Source organism: Pipistrellus kuhlii, unplaced genomic scaffold (assembly GCF_014108245.1).
Source record: "Pipistrellus kuhlii isolate mPipKuh1 unplaced genomic scaffold, mPipKuh1.p scaffold_m20_p_7, whole genome shotgun sequence".
Lineage (NCBI taxonomy): Eukaryota > Metazoa > Chordata > Mammalia > Chiroptera > Vespertilionidae > Pipistrellus > Pipistrellus kuhlii.
The window spans coordinates 56,583,999-56,602,363 of NW_023425573.1; the positions used below are offsets into that span (position 1 = coordinate 56,583,999).

General features: G+C 33.6%; 1 protein-coding gene across 2 annotated transcripts in view; it reads right to left on the bottom strand.

Annotated features, from left to right (window-relative positions):
* MBD5 (methyl-CpG binding domain protein 5) overlaps window positions 1–18,365 on the bottom strand; it is a 352,400-nt gene that overhangs the window by 187,969 nt on the left and 146,066 nt on the right. For both annotated transcript variants that reach the window (XM_036421216.2, XM_045575288.1), the window contains exon 4: window positions 17,631–17,779. The gene's annotated coding sequence lies outside the window, so the exon portion shown is untranslated. The remainder of the gene's footprint in view (window positions 1–17,630; window positions 17,780–18,365) is intronic.

Consider the following 18,365-nt stretch of genomic DNA (forward strand, 5'->3'; position numbering starts at 1 on the left):
CCCAGACTGCACGGACGCAGGCCGGGCTGAGGGAACCCTCCCCACCTGAGTGCATGAATTTTGTACACTGAGCCTCCAGTAAAGTATTAAATGGCTGAATGGTAGAGTAGAAAGAACACTAAACTTGAGTTAGAAAACTTGGGATCAAATCCTGATTTTTGTGTGAAAATGGACAAGGCATTTACAGGTACTTTTTCTAAGTCCTAATTTTCTTTTCTGTAAAATAAGAATAATATATATTATATATTTGTTCTGAGAATTAATGAGCTAAATTTCTGGAAACACCAGCATAGTATAATGACTAGCACAAATAACTAGGCACCCATTAAATGTTTGTTTGGATTTTCCCTCCATAAAGTCTGGGAATAAAAAAACACGACTGTATCACTATATGGTGAGTTTTTATTTTTATTTTTTAATCCTATTTCATTAATTTGCCTAATTTCATGATTTATAAGGGGAAAACCCTGGGATAGAAGAGTAGGAAAGCCCTAGCTGTCTTCATTCAAACCTATTTATGTCAATACATTCTAACTTTCTGTTCTATTTTGTTAGTTGTAGTAGTAGCAGAATTCAGAACATATAGTTTATTATATTAGAAAGATGGTCTACAAGGGCAGGTATGTCTAGATTAGTCAACCATAGTTTGTTACACAAGTTTTTTGTTGTTGTTTTTTTAAATGACTCTGAGTGCTTTTAAAGTAGTTGTTATTTTTCTTTAAAGGACTCAGTATTCTAGCTGGTTTTGAATTACCATCTTTCAGGCTGTTCACCTATGATGCAAAAGCCCAACTCTTTTGAGTGATCAACTGAAAAACTAAATGTCATCTGTCATGTTCAATATTTTGGATGTCCACTTAACCAAGAGGGTAGTGGTTACACATATTTTAAGACATGCTGAAAACATGTGCTAATTAGGTAATTAAAAAAACTTACTAGATAAAATGAAATACTCCTACTATGGAAGTTATTCATTATTAGAAAACACTAGAGATCTTTGTTTTAAAATTTGTTTATTTTATCAAAAGATGTTTTAGCATGGCTGGTGTGGCCCAGCGGTTAAACTTTGACCCATGAACCAAGGGATTCCCTAGTTCAATTCCCGGTCAGAGAACATGACTGAGTTGCTAGCTTGATCCCCAGTGGGGGGCATGCAGAAGGCTACCAATTTATATTTCTCTCTCTATATATATACCTCCTCCTTCCTTTCTCTCTAAAAAGTCAATAAAAACATATTAAAAAACAAAATAAAATTAAGAAATAAAAAAGACATATTAAATGTCGCTTTTAGAAAAATTTTAGAAACAAATGCATAGACTCTTTAAGAACTAACACAAATTTCTCACAGGGATAGGTTGTAGATTCTGCAGATAAACTCTGCTGCGCCCTGGCTACGTGGCTCAGTTGTTTGGAGGGTTGTCCCATGCACCAAATAGGCTGTGATTTTAATTCTTGGTTAGGGCAAGCATGAAAGGCAACTGATTGGAAGTTTCTCTCTCTCTTCCTTCCTCTCTCTAAAAATCATTAAAACATATCTTTGTGTGATAATTGAAAAAAAAAACATACCTGCTGTAAAGTTTAAGAAAAGAAACAAACTGGATAAAAGTTAAAATCTAAACCACATGGTTTCAAAGAATATTGACAGAGATAGAAAAAGGAATAGGTGGGAAAAAAATCTTTCTAATTGTAAAATACTCATAACAGAAAATAAGAGAAAATCTCCAGTTAACAAAAAGTAATGTACAAGAAAGGAAGTGTAATTATAGTATACTATTTGGTTTTGCAGGGAACAATATTTATATAATATCAATAAGATAGACATTTTTATTTTTCTGTTTATTTAAAAAATATATGTTATTGATATTTTTACAGAAAGGAAGGGAGAGAGATAGAGAGTTAGAAACATTGATGAGAGAGAAACATCAATCAGCTGCCTCCCAAACACCCCCTACTGGGGATGTGCCTGCAACCAAGGTACATGCCCTTGATCAGAATCGAACCTGGGTCCTTTGAGTCTGCAGACTGATTTTCTATCCACTGAGAAAAACTGGCCAGGGCAAGGTAGACATTTTTAAAAAATTATATTGGCAGAATGGAGGGATGGAGAGTTACAAGTGAGTAAAATCATCTAAGATAATAGATTAATTATTTCTAATTTCTATCTATAGTGTCTAATATTGGTAAATCTAGGTATAGTAGTAAAACATACTATTTACATATAGGTGACTAAAAACTTGGAATAGTTAAAAGTGTTAAAAATTAAAGAAGTTATCAGTAAGTAGACCCTAGGCAGGATATACTCAATATTATTTGATTTAACATGTGCACCTAATAAATACAATAACAAAAGGAAAAAACAAGTCCAATCCATAACAGGGAATTGAAGGCTAAGTAAGCACTCCACTCCACTACCACGTTCTAGAATCCAGTGGAATGGCAATGTGGTACAATGTGGTATTGGATTCAGAATAAAAAAAACATGGGTTTATATTCTGGCTCTACAACTAATTCAAATATCTGTGGGAAAGACAGTTACTATTTTTGAGACCATGTTCCTTCATATATAATTAGGCAATAATGATTACTGCCATGTGGAGTTACTGTGAGGAGTACCGATAATCTATGTGAAGCATATTGATTTTGAAAAGCTTAATAGTATGTAGTTGTTATAATCAATTATGATCTCATGTCACTAAATACAACAGCTAACTATATCAAAGTTCTTACTTTCTAAAGTTTCTTCCTTATTTCAAAATCTGAACCACATAACCAGCAGGTGAATTTTATCACCTGCACCTTACAGCTGAGCAAAAAGGACAAGCATACTTGCCAAAATCCTCCTACAGATAAGAATTTAAACTTGAAACAAATTGCAAATGCTTATTTGATTAGTTTCTTTCAAAAATAGTTTGGTCTCCTTCAAACAATAAACAGAAAAACAGAGCAGAAAAGGGTCTATAGACTTTTCTGAGATTTAGCAGAATGTCTTCATCAACAAAGTTCTTTCACAATAGTTAACAATATGGTAATCAATGGTGAGGAAGATAGAAGAAAAGTTCCAAATAGAATAGCTATTAACCCAGGTATCAGTCCAAGGCCCAAGGTTTCCTAATACTCAAAAGATAAAGAAAATTTAATTATTTTATTTAAAGTAGACCAGATAATGGAATTAACAGAACTAACAATAGTATTTAGATTCAATTGTGATCATGTACTTTTCTTACCAAACTTTTGTTAATTTGGCAAAGCAAACTGGAAAATATATCTTTCCTTTAAAAGGACAGAGAATAATTGCATATAACTTTCAGGAATGTGAGCTAATAATGTTGTCTGGCATTATTATGATTCATGGAGTCAAAAAAGGAACCCTCATTCATGTGACATTTGCTCCTTAAATCTCAAACACAGTGCCTAGGACACTGTTCACGACCTGTGAGCAAATCCAGGTCTGAAAAATGAACTAGGATTCCAATTAAATGTAAACTTTTTGAAGGCAGGGAGCAGGTCAGCCTTGCTCACAGCGCTATCACTAGTTCCTGCCACAATGTCTGGAAAACAGGTATGCTCAATCAATACTTGTGCAAATGGATAAAAAATAAATGAAAGAGTAAATAATAATTCCTGAGTGATTATTTGAGTTTTCACTCTGCAAAGACAAAATAACTAGGTAAAAATTTAAATAATAAACATATTTTATTTATAGCTCATTATATTTCCCCTTAATTAAAAAAACACACACAAAAAATACAGATTAAATAAAGTACTTCCTTTTTGGAATAAAAATTCTGCTATTTACACATATGCCAAGTCAATATTATGGTTTAACTAGTTCTGTTTCATAACAAGGTACTCTCACCCATTATTTATTAGTAAAGACTAGAGGTCTGGTGCACGAAATTCATGCACAGGTGTGTCTGTCCCTCAGCCCAGCCTGCACCCTCTCCAATCTGGGATCCCTCAAGGGATGGCCGACTGCCCATTTAGTCCCTAAATGGGCAGTCGGACATCCCTCTTACAATCTAGGACATCCCTCTTACAATCTAGGACTGCTGGCTCCCAATTGCTCACCTGCCTGCCAGCCTGATCACCACCTAACCACTCCCCTGCCAGGCTGATTGATGCCTAATTGCTCCCCTGCTGGCCCAATTGCCTCTAACTGCCCTCCCCTACCAGTTTGGTCACCCCTAACTGACCTCCCCTGCCAGCCTGGACACCTCAAACTGCCCTCCCCTGCTGACCCAGTCACCCCTAATAGCCCTCCCTTGCCAGCCTGGTTGTCCCTAACTGCACTCCCCTGCAGGTCTGGTCCTCCCCAAATGCCTTCCTCTGCTGGCCATCTTGTGGAAGCCATCTTGTGTCCACATAGGGGTGGCCATCTTTGACTACATGGGGGCAGCCATTTGTGTGTTGGAGTGATGGTCAATTTGCATATTACTCTTTTATTAAATAGGATAATGAGAACAATAACTGTAACAATGTTTTTTCCTAACCTTAACTACTATAGCCACTATAATATAGGCCCAGCATACATAATCTCATTCACTCTGCACAACAAACCTATGACACAGACATTATCACTACATTTGATAGAAGAAAATGGAGTTTAAAGAGACAAATTGCCCAAAGTTATAAAGATGATAAAATCCAAATAAAACCAGTCTAAATCTAAAATAACTGGTTTAATCACAGAGATAGTTAACACACACACAGAGACTCACACATCAAGCCTACTTTCAAACTACAAGCACGAAAGAAAATATTCATGTATTTTAAAAACATTTATTGAACCCTATTATGCTCAGGAACTATGCCAGCTAGCTCTCTTAAAAATCACTTGTAAATCTGAAATAAAATTAAAAATGGGACAGACAAACCTTGTTCTCTGGGAGCTACTGAGAAGTACACTGTGAAATTTGCCCATCCTTTTCATCTCTATATATCATCTTTGTGTTTTATTTTTCCTACCAAACTACACACATCTTAGAGGCAGGATGCTATCAGATTCATTTATTGGTATCCCCTAAAAATATTTAGAATAGTGCTTTGCTCATAAAAAGTTCTTAATAAACACTGTTCAAAAACAACACTATGTGTAAATCGAATTAAATTTCTTTGGCTCAAAGGAAATGTAAATGAGGATTTTTATCTTCAAATCTTTATACTTAAGTAAGTTTTATTATTTTAAATATTTTATTTTATTGGTATGTTTTAAAATTATTTTTAAGTTTTGATGGAAACAAATATCAAATCTATTCTGGGAAATCTCATGTTCTATTTAAATAGCTTTTGTTTGCTTCTCACATATTATAAACTTATGTAATGCTTTTTTGATAATATGGCCTTTCCTTAAAATGCAAGTTAGTGCATATGTTTTCACAAGGACATAAAATTTTCATTTTAAAATGATAAATAATAATTTTTCTATTTTATCTATGAGCCATCATGATGATTACAGAAATATATGAACATCTGACTCTTCAAGAATTTTATGTAATAAAAGAAAACACAACCTCATAGGAATTATTTTATTTCCTCTTCTGACACTGCATTTTGCTTCTTAGTCTGGATAAAAATAAAATCAATTTGAAAGGACAGATTTTAATCTCAGATGTTACTCAGCATGTCTTTTTTTGGTGGAAAAAGATATGTGGCAATTCATGCTATGCATTTGAGATCATAATCTGGCCCTAAGTTTACATGACTGATGGGTTTCTATTTGAACAGGCATAAATGTGAATAGCAACTGTAATAATGCTTACCAGAGAGAGCTGATGCAACCTCAATCATTTTCCCTTTTTACCTTCAGCATTAAATTGTTTCCACTGTAGCAAAATGTTTTTGAAAATCACGCAAAAAATCTTATGCATTGCTTCGATATAACACAAAAAAAACCACATACCATGATTCCAGCAGAAAGAACAAACACTGATGTTAACTATTCATAGAAAAGCTCATTCCATAACAAGTTTCTGAAATTACACGTTTGCCTATGGTAAAATTAATTCACTTTTGAGTTACATGTAAAGCTGAAGGAGAGACTAGTTCATTACATAGTGCTATGTTTTTTATTATGCTCTTTACTGACCATATATGTACAGATACTACTTGTTTCACAGAACCAGAGTATTCTCACTGAATATTCTGTTTCGCTCTAAAATTAGAAACTTGCTTTGATTCATTCTTCTCTGATAGAAAAAAATGCTACAGTAGTATCTGCTGTCACCAGTCAGATGTCTGGCTCTTAAGTGCTCAGAGAAGAGAAAAAGACATCACCCAGAACCATGACTGTGTGGCTTGACTATTAGTAAGTCTTATTTAGCTCTTCTTCCTCTTAATCACCATCAAACCATCACTTTCTCCTCATTTTGGATAATATTAAAACTAGAATCTCTGGGAAACAAACTTATCTTGCAGAATTGATTTAATTAATATATACTCTTGTTCATCTTCTTAGCAGTAAGATCTTGGGTAAGCTGTTCCATATGGTAATACCTGACTTTCAGAATTATAGAATAATTATGGGAAATAAAGGTAGCAAGAAGCATTTATGAGTAGCAAGAAATGTCTAGGCCCTGTGCCACATGTTTCACACATATTTTCACATTTAATATTCCAAAGCAACCAACCTACCAAAGTACATGTGATCATTTCCATTTTATATAAAAGGACATTAGATATCAGAAATTTGAAGCAACATTATGATAAATGGCAGAGCCATGAATCCAACCAAGGTCTAAGGGAATAAACTGATCATGAAGTGACATAGTATACCTGAATGTGAAATAATAAAGTGAATAGGAAAATATGAAAGTAAAACAAATCTACCCAGGAATTAATGGTAGAGTAACTTCAATCAGACCTATTATTCACTGATAGCAATTATAAACTGTGAAAAATACTAACACAAACAGATAGACACAATTATTTAAAGACACAATAGAGAGTGACCAAAAGCAACAGAAACAGAAAGAAAAGGACTTAAGTCATTCAAAGAAAAGAACATGGCTGGACTAGATCTCCATTTATATTGCTTATTCCTTGAGGCAAAAAGTAGTGTGAACTGCTAGAAATAAAAAAGCAGAAGGCCACACTTACTGGCTTGAGGTAACCGTGGTTACTGTTCATGGTTGAAAGAACAGCTGATAATTGAGGATTGGGAGAGGTGGATTTCAGAAAGTGGGGAAACAGAGAGGGAGTAAAAACACTGCATATATACTCCCACTTGGGCTGACTTCTGAACTGTGCATGCATGGAGAAGACTCAAAAGAACCCACAGGAAGTAAAACAGGGATTTCTGCTGCTGCCCACGGAATGAGAAAAAGAGTTTGGAGTTTGAATCTCATCATATTAAAGTAGCTTGGTGAACAACTCAAGCTTTCTACAGAAATCCCTGAAAGACCACATTTTAGGAGCAAAGATTATATCCCAGTCCTAACAGAGTCACCTTGGGATTAAGGGCAAAACCAAGAGACTCATTCTTACAAAACATAAAATCAAACCTTCCTTAAAGACAAACAGTCAGTAATTTAATTGTTATACAAACAGGCAATGGTCTTCAGAGAAAGATAATAGAATCCAGAGTCTCTAAAGTATATCATCTAGCCAGTAAATTATAAAAAAATTAGAGATGTAAACAAACAGGAAAATGTGACCCAACACTCAAAGAAAAAGCAGGCAATAGAACAGACTTTGAGATGACTTAGACAAGTACTTTAAGGCAGCTACGTATTATCAAGAACATAAAGTAAAGTATGATCATAGTAAGTGCACACATAGAGACTCTTAGCAGAAAATGAAAAAATTCAATTGGTATACTTAAAATAGTTAAAATGATAGATTATGTTATATATATATCATTTTAACTATTTTAAGTATACCAATTGAATAAAGATTTTTTTAAAATAAAAGAACTGAACTGAAATCACAGAATTAAAAAGTGCAATATAAAAGTAAAAAATTCATAGGATGGGCTTAACAGTATATTGGAGGTAATAGGGAAACCAGCCAAAGAACTTGAGACAGATGAATATAAATTTCTGAAGAACAGATAGAAAATATTATAAAAAAATTTCAGTCTCAGTGACCCACATATCTATGGAACAATATTGAGCAATCTATCATAACATATTTTAAGTCCCAGAAGGAGAAGTGAGAGGAAATGAGGCAGGAAAATTTTTTCAAAAAAGTAATGGGAGAAATACCCAAAATTTGGTGAAAAACATCAACTTATAGATTAAAACTCAGCACAAGTCTAGAAGGAAATATACAAGAAAACATAATTTAGGCACATCATGTTAAATTTCTGAAGATTGAGGATAAAAAGCAAATCTTAAAGTAGCCACAGATAAAAAGAGAAAGTTTAATTCTGTCATCAGAACATTGGTTTCATATAACTCTAGGAATTCATCTACTCATTCAATTTTGTTTCACTTTTTAAATAATTATTTTATTTGCAAATACCTAATTTTCCTGTAATCAGAGCTATAAGAGCTGGAGGTTATTTGTCATATCTATGGTGTTAAAAGTATTGGTGGACCAAAAAAAGTTAAAAACAACCTCTTTATATAAAAGCCTAAGTGACTGAACAACCTGTTGAACAGTAGCTATGACGTGGACTGACCACCAGGAGGCAGACGCTCAATGCAGGAGCTGCACCCTGGTGGTCAGTGCACTCCCACAGGGGGAGTGCCACTCAACCAACAGATCTGTCCTGGTGGCCCACTTAATCCCTCAGTAGTCCTGCAGGTCCAATCTCTGGAGATTGGGCAGGCACCTATGGACCCACACTGCTGGCATAATCCTGACAGTGCTGCCAGCCTCCTAGAAGTTGGCCTTGGGCACCACAGCTATCGTCCCTCCCCTTCCCCCCCAGACACTCTGCAAGAAAGAAATAATATAAAAGCAGCCACCAGGTGGCTCCTGACAACCTGCACGAACGTCAGCGGGATGGATCGGGAGCCCACCCGGAGGGGCGATCATGTCCTGTCCCCCCCACCCCCTCGGGATGGTGCCAGATGCAAGGCTCATGGCTGGCAAGAGCTGCTGTGGGGGCATGAGCCTCTCCCCAACAGAACTGACTGGGCATGAACCCACAGCAGGCACAGCAGGGCCAGTATGAGCTGGAGCAACAGGCAGGAATGGCAGGTGGCATTGGACTGCTGGTTACAGCCTAATCACCACAGGCCACCCGGAGCGACCCCACCCATGCACTAATTTGTGCACCGAGCCTCTAGTTATATTGATATTATTCTGTGGGAGAAAGAAGTAGAAGGTATGCAAATCAATGGAAAATCTAAGAAAAAAAAATTAGAAAGTTAGCTAGTTACATGATTAGTATATGGAAAGAAATGTTTGTACTATATCTAAGCCATGCCCAATTAGAAAAGAAAAACTAGAAACAAACCCATTTAATATAAACACATACACACACAAAATAAGTAACTCGCAATAAATAAATCTAGATATGTGCAAGACATGTAATTTGCTTTCAGGACTGATATAATCAATATTCTAAGACTTCTTATTCTGCCTAGATTAATTTATCATTATAATAAGATTCTAATGAAAATACCAATAGGATTTTTTATTTTGAGAATTTAAAAAGATAATAAAGTTCATCTGATAAAAAGCATGTCATTATCTAGGAATATTTTCAACCAGCCCTTACAGATATTAAAAACATTATAAAGATATAGTAAATTAAGAGTATAGTTTTACAAAAGCAATAGACAAAAGTCTGTATAATGGAGAATACTGAGATACACTCGCATATACATAATTTTAAAATATAGAATAAAGGTGACATTTTAAGAAAAGATGATTCAATAAAAGCTGTTAGGACACTAACAGGATTCCAGTTATTTAAAGATTTAAACAGGGGATGAATAGGTATAGAGGATTTTTAAGGGAGTGAAACTACTATGTATAACCCACTAGTATAGTGGATACATGTCATTTTACACTTGTCCAAACCCATATAGAAATCAATGTTTCTACTATATCTAAGCCATGCCCAATTAGAAAAGAAAAACTAGAAACAAACTCATTTAATATAAACACATACACACACAAAATAAGTAACTGGGAATAAATAAATCTAGATATGTGCAAGACATGTAATCTAGATAAGTACAAGACATGTGCAAGAGTAGGTGATGATGTGTCACTGTAAGGTCATCAGATGTAACACATGCATCACTGCGGTGTGAATATTGATAATGGGGAAGGCTAGAGAGGTTTGAGGCCAGGGGGTCTATAGGAAATCTCTGTACCTTCCTTATAATTTTGCTGTGAACCTAAAAGCTAAAGTCCCTTAACAAAAATTAAGCCATAATGGTGGGGAAGAAAAACCGGTGTTATATGTTTTATCATCTTGGACATACTAGTGAACTCCAGAAGCTGTAAGAGAAACAACTAATAATTTGACTAACCCAAAATTTAAAATTTCAGTATGAGGCCGAAACCAGTTTGGCTCAGTGGATAGAGCGTCGGTCTGCGGACTGAAAGGTCCTGGGTTCGATTCCGGTCAAGGGCATGTACATTGGTTGCAGGTACATTCCCTGGTAGGGGGCGTGCAGGAGGCAGCTGGTCAATGATTCTCTCTCATCGACATTTCTAGCTCTCTATCCCTCTCCCTTCCTCTCTGAAAAAATTCAATAAAATATATTAAAAAATAAATAAAATTTCAGTATGAGAAAAACTACCATAAATCAACCTGAAGGGCAAATTAAACAACAGAAAAAAAATATCTGAAACACAAAGAACGGGCACATTTTATAGGATACAAAAAGCTCTTACAAATCAATATTAAAGAGACAAACGGTGGAAAGTCTATTAGCAAAAAACAATGGATCTGTTGTATTTAGGTAATAAAAAGCATATAACAGTATATGCAGATGTGTAGGTGTGCATGTGTATGTGTGTGTCACTTGTATTTTGAAATATCTCTGAAATGATACATTAAGAAAATTAATTGAAGTTACCTGTGGGAAGTAGAAACAGAATGGCTACAAATTTTACTTTTATACTTTTCCTTATTATGTTTCTTTATTTTAAAAACCATGAGTATGTGTTGCTTTTATAACTCAAAAGCAAAACCCAACAAAAATACTTTACTTCTGAGGAACCCGACCAGTAATATGCTGATGGTCTAAACACAATAGATTTCATTTTCATTTTTCTCTGGTGCCTTTTTACTCATGGACAGTAATATATATTGAATTCTGTTATGGAGTTAAAACATTTCAAAATAGGGAATGACTTGCTAAAATCCAGTAAAACAAAAAGTGATAAAATTTTAGAGTAGGGGAAGTTAGGTTAAAAAAAGGTAGCTCAATTTTACTTTTACACTTTTTATTATCCTTATATTGCTTTAGAAATATATAGCAGAAAAAAGAAAATAATTATTGATGTTTTCATTTTGCTTCTTTAAAACCAGAACTAGATGGTCTTCTCTAGAAATTCCTTTCTCTACATTCCCTCTGGGGCTCCGGAATCAATCATGTCCTATACTCTGAGACCCATTATACTTACTTAGCCTTTCTCTTATGAGTACTGTTTCTCTATCCTCAGCAGTTTTTCTTCCAGGAAACTGGACTCTGGCTCTCCAAAATTCTGGCTATTAATAAGCAATAATAGCAGCATCAAAAGTAACTTCATCAGTTGCATGCTCAGTAAAAGAACATGCAGGCAAGGAACAATGACAGAAATTAATGTTAGCACCTGAGTCTTCCCCAATAATAGAGTAATTTCAAATACAATATAATGCATACTTATATTTGTTTTCCAGAAGTTTCTCTTTAAAAATCTTGGATCAAGATTACAGCTTTTCTAGTACTATTTGTTACTGTACATTTAAGTATATTGAATTTCAATTTCATACTTCTATGTTAACTCCTAAATGGTAACAGAAATAGCCAACGTGTGTGTGTATGTGTGTGAGTGTGTGTGAAATATAATTATGTCATATATATATATATATATATATATATATATATATATATATAAATTAAATACAATTATGTCATTTAATTGCCCCCATGAAACTATATAGTAGTATATTCTATAGATATTTTTCTTCATGTCCTAAATTTTATCTTCCAGTATGATGTCTGGCACATAGAAGTTTTCAAAATATATACATGAATAAATTATTGCTAACAAAAGACTGTCAATTATTTACAAACACAGCCTATTCAAGTTGGAAAAGACCTTAGAGGTTTTCCAATTCATAAGCATTCCTTTCTAACTGTGTCCTATCCCTGATCAGCACCGTATCTACCACTGTTACACTCTTAGCAAATGGTTACTCAACCTCACTGGGAATACTCTATTGATGTTAAATTCCCCACCTAAGAAATCAGTTCAGTCCAGGTTCAGACATAGTCTAGGCCTGGAATATAGACATTTGAGGGAAAAGTACGATTTCTAATATTTTCCCCAAAGTATTTTTACCAGTAACACAAGATATTTACATCATTATTGATGCTGTTAATAATTAAATCTTTATTGTTTAATTTGCATATTTATCTCCTCAAATCTTGTTTTTTCAGTTCATAGTTTTCCTAATTAGATCTGCACATCTCTAAGTATATATTATATTTTATTTCTAATTTCTGTAATTTATCCAAAAGTCCACTACTACTGTATCATCACTTCTTAAGAATCTGATTCTGAGAACTAAAAAATGCTCAAAGCCACACAGCTAGTAATCGGAACAATAGAGAACAACCAGTAGAGACAGGGCCTAAATAACTGTTTTTTAAATACTTCTCTGATTATGCTAAAGCATAGTCAGGGTGGAGAACCACTCCTCTAGCAATCTGATCCACAGTCCAGAAAACCAAACCCCACCTCAAAATGCATCGTCAACTCTTTATTTAACCAGCTATATACTTTATGTTTTTTCCTCAAGGTTTCAACATTCACTTGGAAATGAGATAAAAATATAAACCTTACACCCTTCAATTTACTGAAAAGTTTTGGGAAATAAAGACCATATTGCCACTTTACCACATTGCAAACTCTCTAGTTCCCATCTCTGTTTACCTTTCATAAAAAATGTTAGAAAAATATTTATCATGAAGGTGTATAACAGAGTTAGCTTCAGAATTGCTTTTCCTTCTAATAACACGCTTTTAGATGCTATCTACAAGCTGAAGGACTAATTATAACTTCCTTCATTCACTTCATAAACATTTATTGAGTGAGTATTATATGTAAAGAATAATTTGAAACAGGTTTTACCTGCAAGAAAAGTATTTTTGGATATTTCATGTGTTTCATGCAAGAATGGCAAAACACGAGGATCTACAATAGGATTTTATAATGCTTTACTTCCCTTCCTTTTCAGAAGCTCAAGGAGAAGAAAATACATATAAAATCTTTTTATTGAAACTTACACAGTGTAAGTTTTATTACATGGAAAATCTGTGACAGTTGTCTAAATACATGAGAGATGACCATAAAAAAGATGTGACAAAAATGTACTGCTGATCTCTATACCACATACCAAGTTATATATTAGAAAGATTTCACAAGAATGAGTTTTTCTATAAAAAACAGTAGAATTGATCTTAAAAATATGTAATGCTTATGTTCTTTTTGAAAGGTCAACAATTTTTTTCTTAATCTTAATTTAAAGTAAATATCTTACTCGGGAAAATAAAAAGTAGTCCTGTTTCGAATCAAGTACAACAAAGGAAAACTGTCTCAGTTAATTTACTTACAAAGAAAAGTTCTCAGTAAAATTATAAACACAAATGTCATACCATCTGTAATGTCTTCAGGGCATCACATTTGTTTATATGTAATATGGACACATGCCTGTGACCATAAAACTGTAACCCTATTATTTGAACTCTGATCTCAAGTAAACAAACAAAAAAGATAGCTATTGTTCTCTAACTTAAAAAACACACAGAGAGCTATTCAGTTAATGGGAAAAAGTTTTATCCAGAAACTATGTTCAAGAAATGGTACTGCCAAATCATTCTAAGCAAACATCAAAAATCTTTTCATAGATCATGTCTTGTCACAAGTGAAACCACCATTGTTCTAGGAGAACAGTTTTTAAAATCAATTTTTCAGTTTTTAAAATCTATTTTTCTTTCCTAACTTGATTCTCAGTAAAAAATATGTACCTAAGTCTATTTATTAATATATAGATATAAAAAACATAATAAAGTAAATCGGTTGGATTGTACCCTCCGGCCCCCAAAGATACATTCAATTCTAAACCTTAACACCTAAGAAAGTGACCTTATTTGTAAAAAGCGCTTTTGCAGATATAATCAAGTTAAAATGAGGTCATGCTGAATTAGGGTGGACCCCAATCCAATATGATTCTGTCCTTATAAGAAGAGACACAGACCCAGAGGAGAAAAGCCATGTGATGGGTGAGGCAGTGGTAGAAGGGATGAATCTATACACCAGGGAACACCAAGGATGGATGGCCAGAAGCTAAGAGAAAAGCAGGGAACAGGTTCTCCCCCCCCAGAACCTACAAAAGAATATGGTCCTGAGGACAACTTGATTTTGGAGTTCTAGACTTAAGAACTGGGGGAGAATAAATTTCTGTTAATTTAAGCCACCCCGTTCGTAATAATTTATTACAACAGACAAAGAAAACTAATCCAGAGAACCAAATTGCCTATTTAATTTTATTTTTCTAGTGAAAAGATCAAAACAGTTTCTCATATATATATATATATATATATATATATATATATATATATACACATTTGATTAATGTATACTTAAAGGATATTTAATCCCATGAAGAAAATTCCTCAATTCTCTTGCTTTGCATGTGGAATATTTCTCCAAACAATAGTGTTTGATTAAAAGTTAAAATTTTAGAATAGGCAGTGAATCACCCAAGTAAGATTCCTTGCAAAATTTGTAATGTTATAAAGTTTTCATGAAGCTCAAAAGTTACCCACTACTTTTTTAGAAAACTATGTTTTTTAACTATGATTTCAACATAGATTGCATTTTCACGTTTCATATAAAATTTAAACTGCTTTTTGGGAAATTTCAATAAGAACAAAATTTAATAGCAGTACAACAAACATAATAATGTAAACAAAAATGACATGAGTATAATGGACAAATCCATTACTTATTTTCCAAGAGTTGAGCTTACTCAACCTTTTTCAATAATTTGCAAAAAGTAGGATAACTACATCACCTATTATATTTATTCAATTATATGCTAGGTGAGTGCTAAATAAGCTTTTTACCGATGTTATCATCTATCCCATTTAATCCTTATAATTATATTATTGTCAGTATCCAAATATGAAAAATATATAAATGGGGGTCAAAGAAAATCAATGATTTTCCCAAGATCACACAGCTGGTAGGTCTAGCATAGGATGAATCGGTTAGTCTTAACTGTTCGAAAGATTTGTCATACTTATAAGTCATATGTGCTGTGTTATAAGTGCCTTTCAAATTCCTAAAAATTTCTACAATGATAATTTACAAATAAACTTTACAATATGGGAAATAAATGAAATAGCACTTTTGATGTGAACTATAAATATCTATCACATATTAATGATATGAGCAAAAATAGAATGCAATTCATAGAGAACAAAGCGCTAGTTCTTAGTGTGGAAGAAATATAAATTAGAGCTGTCTGACACAGCTATGTTGCTGTGATTAAAGAATAATGTAAGAACAAAATAAGGTCTGATATATGAATGAGTTAAAAAAGGAAACATCAGAGAAAGAAATTTGACAATAGGTTGCTTATGAAGTAGCACTGTTTATGGGAACAATTTCCTCTAATTTAGCAATGGTCAATTTAAAGTATTTTTTTTAAGTAGTTAAGTGAATTATATTAGACTTAGAAAATATTTAAACCACGATTAAAGTATAATTCTGAGAAAAGTTTTATAAACAGATACTATGTGCAAAAGGTTATAAGAATTTCCTACTTCCAAGAGCTATTAAACTAAATAAGAAAGCAGTAAAATCTATTATTATTATTATTATTTTTTAAGATCTACGCTTACAAACAGAAGGCATATATTATCAGCATTTCAGAAAGGTTAGGTGTGCTTTTGCCAGAAGGCAGCCAGTGGATAATCACTTAGGTTCTATAAAGCCCAGTGACTGCATAATACTGCTATTCTTATAACTATGAGGCAAGGGCAACACAGCTGCTCTTTCCTGTCTTTGGTGATCAGGATTTGCTGTCCAAAAAATTGCAGAATAATTTGAATGTAATTAGATGAAATTTTCCCCAACAGAAAAGCAAGAATTAATTTTGACTCTAGTTACTCAGCAGCTCTATACTGGGCTTTTTAAACATTTATGGTCTCCTTTACTTAGAAAGCGTTTCTCTAAGTTCAACTTAAAAAGCAGACTCTTGCTGGATGACCTTAGGCCTCTGAGTTGAAGGAACATTAAATAAAAAATTCTGAGCAAATCTTTAGTTTTTCTGTTTGTATAAAATGCTTTGAAAAACTCAATTTTAGTACATTCTACTCAAATTTTTATGTTTATGTTATTTCATTTTATATTCATATACTTAAGACTTTTTTTTTTCATGAAGACAGAGAAATTAGATTACTTATATTTATATATATATTTTTCTAAAACAGTCAATTTATTTCCAGGCAAACTTTCCCTTTAAAGGGTATGGTAATTAATTTCAATTTTGAAGACGACACTTCACTGATTGACTGTTTTCCCAGGAAAAGTAAGAGAAGCTGTGAAAGTAACTAAAAACTTAATGGGATCCTTTGATGTAGACATCTCACAAAATATAAAGCTGTGAGGAATATAAAGGGACAACTTACCATGAATTTGGAATACTTTAGAATATTTAAAAACAAGTGAGAAAAATGCAGGAATCAAAACAAAAAATTTTATAAATGGTATAAAATGGATAATTAAAAATTCCCAAACTATTCCAATTACCCAAACTACCATATTTTTCGGACCATAAGACGCTCCGGACCATAAGATGCACCAGTTTTTAGAGAAGGGAAATGAAGAAAAAAAGATTCTGAAACAAATAGTGTCCTAAAATATTTTATGTGCATTAAAACCCAACATCACAGTCATAAACACATGTAATCAACCCTGTAAACAGCAGCATTTAGAACCATTTTAGAGCCGGGCAAGCACACAGAGACCACACAGAGCCAGGCAAGTAAAAAAACTTTTTTTTTAAAGTATATGTGTAGGCTATATTTGGACCATAAGACGCAGGGACTTTTCCCCCCCACTTCTGGGGGAAAAAAAGTGCGTCTCATGGTCCGAAAAATACGGTAGTTAGTATTTGTAGTTATATGTGTGTCCAAGATAGATAGGCAGAGCCCTGCTGTCAAACATGGCTACTTAATTTCTGTTATTTAAATTTTTACTTTGTATTTAGGAATGTAACGTATTCCTTACCATGGAAGGCAAAAGCAGCTTAGATCAATATAATTTTTGACATGCAACAATGTTTGGGGGTTTGGGAGAGGGAGCAGAAGGGGAGAAAGAGCTTATATCTACACTTATGTAAATTACAGTATTAAATATACTTTTAATATTTTCATTAAAACATAATTCTACTTGTTTCTACATACTTAATAATAGAACACTCAAAGCATCAATATTTCATTGCTTGCCTCCAATAAATTGTTGACATCCTCTGTGGCCATCTGCCAAAGTGGTCATTCCTTCGTACTTGATGGAATTAGAGAAGTATCAGGATGCTACGAATTGGTGAAGGAAAATACTCTATGCTCTGGGCTTCTGGTGTTTTATTTTCTTGGTCCTGTTAAAAAGGGAATGAGGATGAATTTTCCAATTTTCAACAGAGAGCCGGTTATTTTATAGTTCTTAGTTTCATATTTAAGAACATTTTGAGATTTTATGAGGTCTCATTAAGAATCACAGAATTTTAGTCTTACACAAAGGACTTGCTAAATTTATGATTGCAGGCACAAAAGAGCTATATCAATTAGATGATTCAATCCCCATATTTTACATTACAGGAAATGGAAATTCAGAGAGGTTAAACAACTCAACTAATGGTACAACCAATTGGTGGCAGAGCCAGCATGAGTAACCAATCAATACTTATGTTACACTCTTTACCACTGATTTCATATCTATTATTACAATATAGCCTCTTAACACTTCTTCCAGATGTGCAGGATAGACAATGGACCCTTAGAAGTTTGACAAACTTGATCACTTTGAGTAGGAGCAGAATCGGCTACAGCCTGGTTTTCAAGTTTTCCAGTTTTACTTCCATCATACCACACGACATCATCTAACAAAAGACAGTTTAACAGGCAGTCTAAAAATTCCTTTTAATTTACTTCTGTGAATGACAAATGAAGTGGGAAAAAGAAGCA